The sequence below is a fragment of the Aulonocara sp. 'chitande type north' Nkhata Bay genome, linkage group LG9 (assembly GCF_057382095.1).
Source record: "Aulonocara sp. 'chitande type north' Nkhata Bay isolate Kocher_YH1m ecotype deep benthic linkage group LG9, A_spYH_male_GT1.1, whole genome shotgun sequence".
NCBI classification, from domain to species: Eukaryota; Metazoa; Chordata; class Actinopteri; order Cichliformes; family Cichlidae; genus Aulonocara; species Aulonocara sp. 'chitande type north' Nkhata Bay.
In genome coordinates, this window is record NC_141352.1 from 31,186,184 (window position 1) to 31,201,622 (window position 15,439).

The window sequence follows — 15,439 nt, forward strand, 5'->3', positions numbered from 1 at the left end:
GCACATCCTACTTGAAAGATGTGTGGCGTAGGACTTGGAAGACGTATGTCTTTCAAGTATGTAGTTCCACAGCCCAATGTGGTTGTTGTGGCCGAGCGGTCAAGGCGATGGACTAGAAATCCATTGGGGTCTCCCCGCACAGGTTCGAATCCTGTCGACAACGGTCAGCTGTTTTGCGCCAGTCCAGACGTTGATTTGAGAAGAAGGCATGGAGATCACCTGAGAAAGAGCCAGGCCTTTGCTTGTGAAAATAGAGCACGCAGAAGCAATGGACCCAGCTATGTCCTGACAAAATTAGGCACATATTCAGTAAACATGGCATCCTTCAATTGGTCTCTTAGCCACCCCACACGTTCCCCCGTGTAGTCGTCCAGGATCCAGTCTGAGTACCGCCAATGACTCATGCGTCTGACAAATGCTGATTGCTTTGCAAGAGGACTGGGATTGGAGGCACAGCGGATTTCACCGGGAATGGGACAACAGCAGAAATAGCTTCAAACATTACTGCATGAAAAGCACAAGGAGTGGACACATTTCATTGTTTGGAACACTGCTTTTCACTACAGCTCTTTGCATGTAAAAACTTTGCTCTTCTCCACAGCTGGCTGACAGACACGCAAAAGCGCAAGCAAGAGTGGCCACAGACCCACTATGCCGGCCTTTGTACACTCTCTCCATCTAATGATAGAGAGGAAGGATACATTCACTACTTCTAGCCTCCACTATTCAAATTCAGTATTTTCACAGTGTCCTAAAAGCTTCCTGAAAAGCCTTTACACTGTTTTACAAAACGCTGCATCCAGAGCACAGTCAGGGACTGGAAGGACAGAGTAGATTTCCCCCATATGGACTTCTCTCTTCATTGGCTCCCAATTAAATCCCAAATAAAAATCCAAATACTTGCCCTCACACACAAGGTCTTGAATAATCACCACCAATTTTGTCTACAAGATCTCACAGTGCCATATCATCCCAACAGAGTGCTTTGCTCTCAGACTGCTGGCTTCCGAGGGGATTTTAAAGTGCAATGGAAGGCAGAGCCATCACTTTTCAGGCCCCTCTCTGTGGAACCAGCTCCCACTTTGTATTCGGGACACAGACACTTGCTCTCATTTTTGAATTAAGCGTAAAACCTTTTTGCCAAAGTCCAATAACTTGAAAGAGGAGCCAAAGACGTCCTCGTCCCAGATTCGTCCCAAGACAGATTCACACCTATTCTCACCTTGTCTGCTGTGACCTGAAGAACTCGCGTGACCATTGCGACTCTCAAGGTGCTAAAAATCACGCAAGAGTTTAAATGCGTGAGAGGCCACACTTGAGTAGCAAAGAAGCTTTGCTGATGAGATTAAATGTGCAGTTGCATGAAAGCACTAGTCTTTTTAGTGATCTACCTTTTGACCAGGTTAGAACCTGACAAGCGAGTAATCACAATGCCCACCTTGTTAATTGTCCTGAAAATCTGTATAAGCCGGACAATGAATCAGTGATGTTGTAGTCTTTCACAGCGATGGTGGTATAGTGGCAAGCATAGCTGCCTTCCAAGCAGTTGATCCGGGTTCGATTCCCGGCCATCGCAGTTGCCACTCGCAGTGCTGTTCAAGCATTTGGGTTGCGTACTTTTTTACACTAAAAACGTTCTCCGCTCTTTCTGCAAATGCTTACAATGTCAGGCCAGGTGCATTCTTCATCGGCCTCGCTGCTACCGTTTGCTGTGGAAAGACACTGTTCAAACAGGCTTTGACTTCTCATCACTACATACCTATACCTTCTTACATGAAACTGGGATTGGACACGTTACTTCTTCATAAAGACACCCAGTCCCACTTTAAATATTGTGCTGAATGTTTGGAATGAAGATAACATTTTACTAACCATGTACTGATCAGCTCTTTGCGGTGGCAAAATCATCAGCTGTGTGTGTTACTGTTCATGCAAACAAGCAAGCTAATGTCAGCCAGCTAGCTTCAACCGCAGCTGTGCTGCACCAATCTCACGGAACTGCAAAACCACAAGCTTTCGCACCAAAGTCATGCAGCTACCGCATTTACAATCCAGCGTGGCCGTTGTTGTGCACATCCTACTTGAAAGATGTGTGGCGTAGGACTTGGAAGACGTATGTCTTTCAAGTATGTAGTTCCACAGCCCAATGTGGTTGTTGTGGCCGAGCGGTCAAGGCGATGGACTAGAAATCCATTGGGGTCTCCCCGCACAGGTTCGAATCCTGTCGACAACGGTCAGCTGTTTTGCGCCAGTCCAGACGTTGATTTGAGAAGAAGGCATGGAGATCACCTGAGAAGGTGCCAGGAGAAAGAGCCAGGCCTTTGCTTGTGAAAATAGAGCACGCAGAAGCAATGGACCCAGCTATGTCCTGACAAAATTAGGCACATATTCAGTAAACATGGCAACCTTCAATTGGTCTCTTAGCCACCCCACACGTTCCCCCGTGTAGTCGTCCAGGATCCAGTCTGAGTACCGCCAATGACTCATGCGTCTGACAAATGCTGATTGCTTTGCAAGAGGATCGGGATTGGAGGCACAGCGGATTTCACCGGGAATGGGACAACAGCAGAAATAGCTTCAAACATTACTGCATGAAAAGCACAAGGAGTGGACACATTTCATTGTTTGGAACACTGCTTTTCACTACAGCTCTTTGCATGTAAAAACTTTGCTCTTCTCCACAGCTGGCTGACAGACACGCAAAAGCGCAAGCAAGAGTGGCCACAGACCCACTATGCCGGCCTTTGTACACTCTCTCCATCTAATGATAGAGAGGAAGGATACATTCACTACTTCTAGCCTCCACTATTCAAATTCAGTATTTTCACAGTGTCCTAAAAGCTTCCTGAAAAGCCTTTACACTGTTTTCCAAAACGCTGCATCCAGAGCACAGTCAGGGACTGGAAGGACAGAGTAGATTTCCCCCATACGGACTTCTCTCTTCATTGGCTCCCAATTAAATCCCAAATAAAAATCCAAATACTTGCCCTCACACACAAGGTCTTGAATAATCACCACCAATTTTGTCTACAAGATCTCACAGTGCCATATCATCCCAACAGAGTGCTTTGCTCTCAGACTGCTGGCTTCCGAGGGGATTTTAAAGTGCAATGGAAGGCAGAGCCATCACTTTTCAGGCCCCTCTCTGTGGAACCAGCTCCCACTTTGTATTCGGGACACAGACACTTGCTCTCATTTTTGAATTAAGCGTAAAACCTTTTTGCCAAAGTCCAATAACTTGAAAGAGGAGCCAAAGACGTCCTCGTCCCAGATTCGTCCCAAGACAGATTCACACCTATTCTCACCTTGTCTGCTGTGACCTGAAGAACTCGCGTGACCATTGCGACTCTCAAGGTGCTAAAAATCACGCAAGAGTTTAAATGCGTGAGAGGCCACACTTGAGTAGCAAAGAAGCTTTGCTGATGAGATTAAATGTGCAGTTGCATGAAAGCACTAGTCTTTTTAGTGATCTACCTTTTGACCAGTTTAGAACCTGACAAGCGAGTAATCACAATGCCCACCTTGTTAATTGTCCTGAAAATCTGTATAAGCCGGACAATGAATCAGTGATGTTGTAGTCTTTCACAGCGATGGTGGTATAGTGGCAAGAATAGCTGCCTTCCAAGCAGTTCACCTGGGTTCGATTCCCGGCCATCGCAGTTGCCACTCGCAGTGCTGTTCAAGCATGTGGGCTGCGTACTTTTTTACACTAAAAACGTTCTCCGCTCTTTCTGCAAATGCTTACAATGTCAGGCCAGGTGCATTCTTCATCGGCCTCGCTGCTACCGTTTGCTGTGGAAAGACACTGTTCAAACAGGCTTTGACTTCTCATCACTACATACCTATACCTTCTTACATGAAACTGGGATTGGACACGTTACTTCTTCATAAAGACACCCAGTCCCACTTTAAATATTGTGCTGAATGTTTGGAATGAAGATAACATTTTACTAAGCATGTACTGATCAGCTCTTTGCGGTGGCAAAATCATCAGCTGTGTGTGTTACTGTTCATGCAAACAAGCAAGCTAATGTCAGCCAGCTAGCTTCAACCGCAGCTGTGCTGCACCAATCTCACGGAACTGCAAAACCACAAGCTTTCGCACCAAAGTCATGCAGCTACCGCATTTACAATCCAGCGTGGCCGTTGTTGTGCACATCCTACTTGAAAGATGTGTGGCGTAGGACTTGGAAGACGTATGTCTTTCAAGTATGTAGTTCCACAGCCCAATGTGGTTGTTGTGGCCGAGCGGTCAAGGCGATGGACTAGAAATCCATTGGGGTCTCCCCGCACAGGTTCGAATCCTGTCGACAACGGTCAGCTGTTTTGCGCCAGTCCAGACGTTGATTTGAGAAGAAGGCATGGAGATCACCTGAGAAAGAGCCAGGAGAAAGAGCCAGGCCTTTGCTTGTGAAAATAGAGCACGCAGAAGCAATGGACCCAGCTATGTCCTGACAAAATTAGGCACATATTCAGTAAACATGGCATCCTTCAATTGGTCTCTTAGCCACCCCACACGTTCCCCCGTGTAGTCGTCCAGGATCCAGTCTGAGTACCGCCAATGACTCATGCGTCTGACAAATGCTGATTGCTTTGCAAGAGGATCGGGATTGGAGGCACAGCGGATTTCACCGGGAATGGGACAACAGCAGAAATAGCTTCAAACATTACTGCATGAAAAGCACAAGGAGTGGACACATTTCATTGTTTGGAACACTGCTTTTCACTACAGCTCTTTGCATGTAAAAACTTTGCTCTTCTCCACAGCTGGCTGACAGACACGCAAAAGCGCAAGCAAGAGTGGCCACAGACCCACTATGCCGGCCTTTGTACACTCTCTCCATCTAATGATAGAGAGGAAGGATACATTCACTACTTCTAGCCTCCACTATTCAAATTCAGTATTTTCACAGTGTCCTAAAAGCTTCCTGAAAAGCCTTTACACTGTTTTACAAAACGCTGCATCCAGAGCACAGTCAGGGACTGGAAGGACAGAGTAGATTTCCCCCATATGGACTTCTCTCTTCATTGGCTCCCAATTAAATCCCAAATAAAAATCCAAATACTTGCCCTCACACACAAGGTCTTGAATAATCACCACCAATTTTGTCTACAAGATCTCACAGTGCCATATCATCCCAACAGAGTGCTTTGCTCTCAGACTGCTGGCTTCCGAGGGGATTTTAAAGTGCAATGGAAGGCAGAGCCATCACTTTTCAGGCCCCTCTCTGTGGAACCAGCTCCCACTTTGTATTCGGGACACAGACACTTGCTCTCATTTTTGAATTAAGCGTAAAACCTTTTTGCCAAAGTCCAATAACTTGAAAGAGGAGCCAAAGACGTCCTCGTCCCAGATTCGTCCCAAGACAGATTCACACCTATTCTCACCTTGTCTGCTGTGACCTGAAGAACTCGCGTGACCATTGCAACTCTCAAGGTGCTAAAAATCACGCAAGAGTTTAAATGCGTGAGAGGCCACACTTGAGTAGCAAAGAAGCTTTGCTGATGAGATTAAATGTGCAGTTGCATGAAAGCACTAGTCTTTTTAGTGATCTACCTTTTGACCAGTTTAGAACCTGACAAGCGAGTAATCACAATGCCCACCTTGTTAATTGTCCTGAAAATCTGTATAAGCCGGACAATGAATCAGTGATGTTGTAGTCTTTCACAGCGATGGTGGTATAGTGGCGAGCATAGCTGCCTTCCAAGCAGTTGACCCGGGTTCGATTCCCGGCCATCGCAGTTGCCACTCGCAGTGCTGTTCAAGCATGTGGGTTGCGTACTGTTTTACACTAAAAACGTTCTCCGCTCTTTCTGCAAATGCTTACAATGTCAGGCCAGGTGCATTCTTCATCGGCCTCGCTGCTACCGTTTGCTGTGGAAAGACACTGTTCAAACAGGCTTTGACTTCTCATCACTTCATACCTATACCTTCTTACATGAAACTGGGATTGGACACGCTACTTCTTCATAAAGACACCCAGTCCCACTTTAAATATTGTGCTCAATGTTTGGAATGAAGATAACATTTTACTAACCATGTACTGATCAGCTCTTTGCAGTGGCAAAATCATCAGCTGTGTGTGTTACTGTTCATGCAAACAAGCAAGCTAATGTCAGCCAGCTAGCTTCAACCGCAGCTGTGCTGCACCAATCTCACGGAACTGCAAAACCACAAGCTTTCGCACCAAAGTCATGCAGCTACGGCATTTACAATCCAGGGTGGCCGTTGTTGTGCACATCCTACTTGAAAGATGTGTGGCGTAGGACTTGGAAGACGTATGTCTTTCAAGTATGTAGTTCCACAGCCCAATGAGGTTGTTGTGGCCGAGCGGTCAAGGCGATGGACTAGAAATCCATTGGGGTCTCCCCGCACAGGTTCGAATCCTGTCGACAACGGTCAGCTGTTTTGCGGCAGTCCAGTTGTTGATTTGAGAAGAAGTCATGGAGATCACCTGAGAGGGTGCCAGGAGAAAGAGCCAGGCCTTTGCTTGTGAAAATAGAGCACGCAGAAGCAATGGACCCAGCTATGTCCTGACAAAATTAGGCACATATTCAGTAAACATGGCATCCTTCAATTGGTCTCTTAGCCACCCCACACGTTCCCCCGTGTAGTCGTCCAGGATCCAGTCTGAGTACCGCCAATGACTCATGCGTCTGACAAATGCTGATTGCTTTGCAAGAGGACTGGGATTGGAGGCACAGCGGATTTCACCGGGAATGGGACAACAGCAGAAATAGCTTCAAACATTACTGCATGAAAAGCACAAGGAGTGGACACATTTCATTGTTTGGAACACTGCTTTTCACTACAGCTCTTTGCATGTAAAAACTTTGCTCTTCTCCACAGCTGGCTGACAGACACGCAAAAGCGCAAGCAAGAGTGGCCACAGACTCACTATGCCGGCCTTTGTACACTCTCTCCATCTAATGATAGAGAGGAAGGATACATTCACTACTTCTAGCCTCCACTATTCAAATTCAGTATTTTCACAGTGTCCTAAAAGCTTCCTGAAAAGCCTTTACACTGTTTTCCAAAACGCTGCATCCAGAGCACAGTCAGGGACTGGAAGGACAGAGTAGATTTCCCCCATATGGACTTCTCTCTTCATTGGCTCCCAATTAAATCCCAAATAAAAATCCAAATACTTGCCCTCACACACAAGGTCTTGAATAATCACCACCAATTTTGTCTACAAGATCTCACAGTGCCATATCATCCCAACAGAGTGCTTTGCTCTCAGACTGCTGGCTTCCGAGGGGATTTTAAAGTGCAATGGAAGGCAGAGCCATCACTTTTCAGGCCCCTCTCTGTGGAACCAGCTCCCACTTTGTATTCGGGACACAGACACTTGCTCTCATTTTTGAATTAAGCGTAAAACCTTTTTGCCAAAGTCCAATAACTTGAAAGAGGAGCCAAAGACGTCCTCGTCCCAGATTCGTCCCAAGACAGATTCACACCTATTCTCACCTTGTCTGCTGTGACCTGAAGAACTCGCGTGACCATTGCGACTCTCAAGGTGCTAAAAATCACGCAAGAGTTTAAATGCGTGAGAGGCCACACTTGAGTAGCAAAGAAGCTTTGCTGATGAGATTAAATGTGCAGTTGCATGAAAGCACTAGTCTTTTTAGTGATCTACCTTTTGACCAGGTTAGAACCTGACAAGCGAGTAATCACAATGCCCACCTTGTTAATTGTCCTGAAAATCTGTATAAGCCGGACAATGAATCAGTGATGTTGTAGTCTTTCACAGCGATGGTGGTATAGTGGCAAGCATAGCTGCCTTCCAAGCAGTTGATCCGGGTTCGATTCCCGGCCATCGCAGTTGCCACTCGCAGTGCTGTTCAAGCATTTGGGTTGCGTACTTTTTTACACTAAAAACGTTCTCCGCTCTTTCTGCAAATGCTTACAATGTCAGGCCAGGTGCATTCTTCATTGGCCTCGCTGCTACCGTTTGCTGTGTAAAGACACTGTTCAAACAGGCTTTGAGTTCTCATCACTACATACCTATACCTTCTTACATGAAACTGGGATTGGACACGTTACTTCTTCATAAAGACACCCAGTCCCACTTTAAATATTGTGCTGAATGTTTGGAATGAAGATAACATTTTACTAACCATGTACTGATCAGCTCTTTGCGGTGGCAAAATCATCAGCTGTGTGTGTTACTGTTCATGCAAACAAGCAAGCTAATGTCAGCCAGCTAGCTTCAACCGCAGCTGTGCTGCACCAATCTCACGGAACTGCAAAACCACAAGCTTTCGCACCAAAGTCATGCAGCTACCGCATTTACAATCCAGCGTGGCCGTTGTTGTGCACATCCTACTTGAAAGATGTGTGGCGTAGGACTTGGAAGACGTATGTCTTTCAAGTATGTAGTTCCACAGCCCAATGTGGTTGTTGTGGCCGAGCGGTCAAGGCGATGGACTAGAAATCCATTGGGGTCTCCCCGCACAGGTTCGAATCCTGTCGACAACGGTCAGCTGTTTTGCGCCAGTCCAGACGTTGATTTGAGAAGAAGGCATGGAGATCACCTGAGAAGGTGCCAGGAGAAAGAGCCAGGCCTTTGCTTGTGAAAATAGAGCACGCAGAAGCAATGGACCCAGCTATGTCCTGACAAAATTAGGCACATATTCAGTAAACATGGCAACCTTCAATTGGTCTCTTAGCCACCCCACACGTTCCCCCGTGTAGTCGTCCAGGATCCAGTCTGAGTACCGCCAATGACTCATGCGTCTGACAAATGCTGATTGCTTTGCAAGAGGATCGGGATTGGAGGCACAGCGGATTTCACCGGGAATGGGACAACAGCAGAAATAGCTTCAAACATTACTGCATGAAAAGCACAAGGAGTGGACACATTTCATTGTTTGGAACACTGCTTTTCACTACAGCTCTTTGCATGTAAAAACTTTGCTCTTCTCCACAGCTGGCTGACAGACACGCAAAAGCGCAAGCAAGAGTGGCCACAGACCCACTATGCCGGCCTTTGTACACTCTCTCCATCTAATGATAGAGAGGAAGGATACATTCACTACTTCTAGCCTCCACTATTCAAATTCAGTATTTTCACAGTGTCCTAAAAGCTTCCTGAAAAGCCTTTACACTGTTTTCCAAAACGCTGCATCCAGAGCACAGTCAGGGACTGGAAGGACAGAGTAGATTTCCCCCATACGGACTTCTCTCTTCATTGGCTCCCAATTAAATCCCAAATAAAAATCCAAATACTTGCCCTCACACACAAGGTCTTGAATAATCACCACCAATTTTGTCTACAAGATCTCACAGTGCCATATCATCCCAACAGAGTGCTTTGCTCTCAGACTGCTGGCTTCCGAGGGGATTTTAAAGTGCAATGGAAGGCAGAGCCATCACTTTTCAGGCCCCTCTCTGTGGAACCAGCTCCCACTTTGTATTCGGGACACAGACACTTGCTCTCATTTTTGAATTAAGCGTAAAACCTTTTTGCCAAAGTCCAATAACTTGAAAGAGGAGCCAAAGACGTCCTCGTCCCAGATTCGTCCCAAGACAGATTCACACCTATTCTCACCTTGTCTGCTGTGACCTGAAGAACTCGCGTGACCATTGCGACTCTCAAGGTGCTAAAAATCACGCAAGAGTTTAAATGCGTGAGAGGCCACACTTGAGTAGCAAAGAAGCTTTGCTGATGAGATTAAATGTGCAGTTGCATGAAAGCACTAGTCTTTTTAGTGATCTACCTTTTGACCAGTTTAGAACCTGACAAGCGAGTAATCACAATGCCCACCTTGTTAATTGTCCTGAAAATCTGTATAAGCCGGACAATGAATCAGTGATGTTGTAGTCTTTCACAGCGATGGTGGTATAGTGGCGAGCATAGCTGCCTTCCAAGCAGTTGACCCGGGTTCGATTCCCGGCCATTGCAGTTGCCACTCGCAGTGCTGTTCAAGCATGTGGGCTGCGTACTGTTTTACACTAAAAACGTTCTCCGCTCTTTCTGCAAATGCTTACAATGTCAGGCCAGGTGCATTCTTCATCGGCCTCGCTGCTACCGTTTGCTGTGGAAAGACACTGTTCAAACAGGCTTTGACTTCTCATCACTTCATACCTATACCTTCTTACATGAAACTGTGATTGGACACGCTACTTCTTCATAAAGACACCCAGTCCCACTTTAAATATTGTGCTGAATGTTTGGAATGAAGATAACATTTTACTAACCATGTACTGATCAGCTCTTTGCGGTGGCAAAATCATCAGCTGTGTGTGTTACTGTTCATGCAAACAAGCAAGCTAATGTCAGCCAGCTAGCTTCAACCGCAGCTGTGCTGCACCAATCTCACGGAACTGCAAAACCACAAGCTTTCGCACCAAAGTCATGCAGCTACCGCATTTACAATCCAGGGTGGCCGTTGTTGTGCACATCCTACTTGAAAGATGTGTGGCGTAGGACTTGGAAGACGTATGTCTTTCAAGTATGTAGTTCCACAGCCCAATTTGGTTGTTGTGGCCGAGCGGTCAAGGCGATGGACTAGAAATCCATTGGGGTCTCCCCGCACAGGTTCGAATCCTGTCGACAATGGTCAGCTGTTTTGCGGCAGTCCTGACGTTGATTTGAGAAGAAGTCATGGAGATCACCTGAGAAGGTGCCAGGAGAAAGAGCCAGGCCTTTGCTTGTGAAAATAGAGCACGTAGAAGCAATGGACCCAGCTATGCCCTGACAAAATTAGGCACATATTCAGTAAACATGGCATCCTTCAATTGGTCTCTTAGCCACCCCACACGTTCCCCCGTGTAGTCGTCCAGGATCCAGTCTGAGTACAACCAATGACTCATGCGTCTGACAAATGCTGATTGCTTTGCAAGAGGATCGGGATTGGAGGCACAGCGGATTTCACCGGGAATGGGACAACAGCAGAAATAGCTTCAAACATTACTGCATGAAAAGCACAAGGAGTGGACACATTTCATTGTTTGGAACACTGCTTTTCACTACAGCTCTTTGCATGTAAAAACTTTGCTCTTCTCCACAGCTGGCTGACAGACACGCAAAAGCGCAAGCAAGAGTGGCCACAGACCCACTATGCCGGCCTTTGTACACTCTCTCCATCTAATGATAGAGAGGAAGGATATGTAACCCAACCAGTGCAGGGGCCTCCCTACACCCCGGACTCTGCGTTGTGTTAAATTGTGTTGGATTGGGTTGCACCGCAGAGAGACCAGTCGGACACAGGTGTTCAATTTGTGGCTCGGACCGCGCCGTTTATTCGGAAGCAGGGGCAAACACCGCTCCAACTCTGCTGCTGGCCCTTCGCAAATCACAGCAAACACTCCGTGACTATCAACATTGCAAAATACAACAACACATATACACAGAATACACATTAAGTAACAATAACCGTGCCTTCTACAACATTCCACGGTCTCGGCGATGAATACAACACAAAACTGATGCAGTTCGCCACTGGCAGTGCTTACCTTCGCAAATCACAGCAAACACTGACCCAAGATGGCGCCCGCGCGAACAAGAAATCTAAAGTACGGTGTCCTGCAGAGGACGAATGGCCAAAATTGCTAACATTTACACCATATATGCAGCTCAACAGCGACACCTTGTGACTTATTCCAGTCACTACCTTACATCCGCCTCTCCTTTAAGTGATGGCGTCCCAGTCATCAAACAAAACAAAATAAAACAGAACAGTCTCACTATGTACACAAGAATAATGGTGGTGGAAGATGTGCAGTGTAATGTGAAAATGTCTATGTGTGTATCCTATGTATTTCCTGCAGCCCTTCTTGCTTTGGCCCTCTGCCACAGCTTCCATCCCCTTTCTATCTTCTCCTGATCCTCCCCTGGTTCGTTAACTCTCAACCCATAAGTCAGTCTCTTTGGGGGATGCCAACTCCTCGGCAAGTTCCTCCTTGGTTCTCTTGGTCTGGGAGGTGAGTGGGTGACCCTGGCAGTCTCATTCCCCCTCCAATCTTCACTCTCTTGTGCTGCCCCTGGGTCCCTTTCCTCCGGTCCTGTGGGGGCAAGTGATCCATTTGCTGCTTCAGGTGAAATTCCCTTCACACCTCCTTCCAGGCTATCAGTCTCCCCGTCCTCGATCATGTCCGACTCTTCATCCTGTCTGATTACTTCACCAGCCTGCTCTCCACTGTCCTCAATCCCTCCTCCATGAACCTCCTCCACGTCAAGCTCCATTTCCTCTCTTGCCTCCTCTCCCACCTGCTCCACGGGAAGAAACATACACTGCGTGAGTAGGTTGCGGTGGACCACTCTCTCTGTATCACCATTTTCCGATCGCACCACATACACCGGCATGTCTGGCTGTTTCTTCACCACAATGTATGGACGTGACTCCCACTTGTCTCCTAGTTTGCTTCGCCCCTCCACATGACACACTTTAACCAGGACTCTGTCACCCGGGCTGAAGCTTTGACTCTTTGCTTGTCGGTCATAGTATCTTTTCTGGTGACCCTTAGCCTGGCGAGAGGCCTGATTAGCCTGTGCGTAAGCCTGTGACAAGCAGTCATGCAGGGTCTGGACATAATCGCTATATCCCCCCGACCCATTAGTGGTTGACAGCCCAAAGACCAAGTCGACAGGGAGCCGTGGATGCCTGCCAAACATCAGGTAGTATGGTGTGTACCCTGTCGAATCATGGCGGGTGCAGTTGTAGGCGTGTGTCATTGCATCCACATATTCGTGCCACCGGGGTTTCAGGTGAGGTTCTAGCGTCCCCAGCATGTTCATGAGGGTGCGGTTAAACCGTTCAGTTGTCCCGTTGCCCTGTGGGTGATAGGGCGTGGTGTGGGTCTTAGTGATGCCGGTGCATTTACACAGCTCCTTCACCACAGCACTTTCAAAATTGCGCCCTTGGTCTGCATGCAGTTTTGCTGGGAAGCCAAACCGACAGAAAAAGTTTCTATACAGCACCCTAGCCACTGTGCTGGCTTTTTGGTCTTTAGTGGGGTATGCTTGTGCATAGCGTGAGAAATGGTCAGTGACCACGAGGACATTTTCGATACCACCTTTTGATTTCTCAAGAGTCAAAAAATCCACACAAACTAGCTCCAAGGGGGCACTGCTGTGGATACTGACCAGGGGGGCCCTGACCCCTGCGGTTGGAGTTTTCCTAAGGCAGCACCTCTCACATTGTTCGCACCAAGCCTTGATTTCCTGGAACATCCGTGGCCAATAAAACCTCTCCCTTATCATGTGCAATGTCCTCTCAAAACCAAGGTGGCCTGAGTCATCGTGGAGAGCAGTCTTCACTGATATACGCAAATCCTCTGGTAGCACCAATTGCTCAACTACTCCCCTTTGGCTGTCTTGGACGCAGCGGTACAGGATGCCATCCCTTACCGCTAACCTTCTCCACTCCTTTAAGAGGAGGTGCACGTGTCCTTCGGCACTCATTCGCTCACTGCGGCTCGGCTTCTGGTTCATACTCTTATAGTGCAAGACAGGGCCAATAACGAGGTCTTTTTTCTGCCCTGCACGGATCTCCTGTTTGGTCATGGTGGGCAGGGATTCCATCCCCACATCCCTGTAAGGCTCAGTGGATGTAGGTGGCCCGAGTTCCAGTTCCTCCCCTGTAGGCGTGCCATGGCCAGTGAGGCTTTGAGTATCCTGGGTAGCCTGTGTCGCACCATGCCCCTGTTCGTCGACACCCACCCACTGAGGGCATGTCTGTAGGATGTGCATGACCTCCTGGTTAGACATGCGAGAGAGGGCGTCAGCGTTTGTGTTGCTCTGTCCCCTCCGATACTGGACATCGAAATCGAAAGCAGCCAGCCTAGACACCCACCGCTGGCCTGTGGCATCCAGCTTCGCTGATGACATAACATACTTGAGAGGGTTGTTGTCTGTCTGGACAGAGAATCTACGCCCATAGAGGTGGTCGTAGAATTTGTCGGTGACCGCCCATTTAAGAGCAAGGAACTCGAGTTTGTGTGCAGGATACCTTGTCTCTGCTGGGCTCAAACCTCTACTGGTGAAGGCTATGACCCTCTCAGCTCCACCTTGGATCTGAGCTAGAACGGCGCCCAGACCCTCCCCTGAGGCGTCCGTCTGCAGAACGAAGGGCAAGCTATAGTCAGGATATCCCAGCACTGGAGCGCTTGTCAGCCTTTCTTTTAGGGTCTTAAATGCCTTCTCGCATTCATCTGTCCACAAAAAGGGTGGGTCGGTAGCCAGACTTTTCTTTCCCCCTCTCCTTTTCTTTCTGGGGTCACCAGCAGTTAGGCGGTACAGGGGAGCAGCTAGGGTAGAGTACCCACTTACATACCGCCTATAGTATCCAGCGAATCCCAGGAATTGCAACACTTCTTTGCGATTTGTGGGCCTCACCCAGTTTTTCACCTTGCTGATCTTCTCTGGGTCTGTCCGGATCCCCTCAGCAGACACTAAGTGACCCAAATACTGAACCTCCTTTCTCACTAGGTGGCATTTAGAAGGCTTTAACTTCAAGCCATGCTCCCGAAGCCGATCGAACACCAGCTGCAGTCTTTCCAGATGCTCATCAAAGGTTTTGGAGAATATGATGAGATCATCAAGATAGATTAGGAGGTGGGTGAAGTTCAAGTCGCCAAAGCAGCAGGTCATGAGTCTCTGAAAGGTGGAGGGAGCATTCTGCAGTCCAAAGGGCATACGATTTGCTTCAAACAGCCCCATAGGGGTGCTGAATGCCGTCTTGTGTTTGTCTTGCTCCGCCACCTCCACCTGCCAATAACCAGAGGTGAGGTCAAGGGTGGAGAAGTATCTTGCCTGCCCTAGAGCCTCCAGGGCTTCTTCTATTCTGGGGAGAGGGAAAGTATCTCTCGTGCTACAGGAGTTCAGTTTCCTGTAGTCAATACACAGCCTTAGTGATCCATCTTTCTTGGTTACGATCACGACAGGTGAAGCATATGGACTTTTGCTGGGCCTGATAACTCCTGTTGCCTCCATTTCTGTCAGTAACCTTCTCACGTCCTGCCACTGTGATGGGGGGATCTTACGGTAAGGCAGTCGAAATGGCTTAGGGTCGACCAGAGGGATTTCATGTTGCACAGTCTTTGTATGGCCATAATCCAGGGGGTGCTGTGAGAACACACCCATGTTCCTTTCCACAAGCTCTTTAAGAAGGGAACGCTGGTGCTCGTTTTCAACATCTGCTCCACTTAAATCCACTTCCTGGCTTGCCACAACGTGGTCCATACCCAGGCATGCTTCTCTGCCTCCGCTAATGTGATGACTGCCCCGCACCCTGTCTGAAAAGTCCACAATACTTTCCACCAGAGATGCCTTGGCCAGATGCGTGTGAGGCTTGATAGTGATAGCATGCTGGGAGAGGTTCATCACTCTTACCGGGGCACATCCTTTCTTTACATCAGCAAGAACTCTGGCGACCAGGATGTCTTGGCTGAGCCGCAGGGAGGGGTGGCCTTCAATTAGGGCTGTATAAGTCT

The 15,439-nt window shown here is 47.9% G+C and overlaps 1 protein-coding gene and 11 non-coding genes across 12 annotated transcripts in view; all 12 read left to right on the plus strand.

Annotated features, from left to right (window-relative positions):
• LOC147322456 (myelin-associated glycoprotein-like) overlaps positions 1–15,439 on the plus strand; it is a 164,845-nt gene that overhangs the window by 104,350 nt on the left and 45,056 nt on the right. The gene's annotated exons all lie outside the window — the stretch shown is intronic.
• Positions 82–163, plus strand: trnas-aga (transfer RNA serine (anticodon AGA)). Its single transcript has one exon. It is a non-coding gene; the product is annotated as a tRNA-Ser (tRNA).
• Positions 1,505–1,576, plus strand: trnag-ucc (transfer RNA glycine (anticodon UCC)). Its single transcript has one exon. It is a non-coding gene; the product is annotated as a tRNA-Gly (tRNA).
• On the plus strand, positions 2,152–2,233 carry trnas-aga (transfer RNA serine (anticodon AGA)). The gene has a single exon. It is a non-coding gene; the product is annotated as a tRNA-Ser (tRNA).
• On the plus strand, positions 3,588–3,659 carry trnag-ucc (transfer RNA glycine (anticodon UCC)). The gene has a single exon. It is a non-coding gene; the product is annotated as a tRNA-Gly (tRNA).
• Positions 4,235–4,316, plus strand: trnas-aga (transfer RNA serine (anticodon AGA)). Its single transcript has one exon. It is a non-coding gene; the product is annotated as a tRNA-Ser (tRNA).
• Positions 5,671–5,742, plus strand: trnag-ucc (transfer RNA glycine (anticodon UCC)). The gene has a single exon. It is a non-coding gene; the product is annotated as a tRNA-Gly (tRNA).
• trnas-aga (transfer RNA serine (anticodon AGA)) lies at positions 6,318–6,399 on the plus strand. Its single transcript has one exon. It is a non-coding gene; the product is annotated as a tRNA-Ser (tRNA).
• On the plus strand, positions 7,754–7,825 carry trnag-ucc (transfer RNA glycine (anticodon UCC)). Its single transcript has one exon. It is a non-coding gene; the product is annotated as a tRNA-Gly (tRNA).
• trnas-aga (transfer RNA serine (anticodon AGA)) lies at positions 8,401–8,482 on the plus strand. The gene has a single exon. It is a non-coding gene; the product is annotated as a tRNA-Ser (tRNA).
• Positions 9,837–9,908, plus strand: trnag-ucc (transfer RNA glycine (anticodon UCC)). The gene has a single exon. It is a non-coding gene; the product is annotated as a tRNA-Gly (tRNA).
• Positions 10,484–10,565, plus strand: trnas-aga (transfer RNA serine (anticodon AGA)). Its single transcript has one exon. It is a non-coding gene; the product is annotated as a tRNA-Ser (tRNA).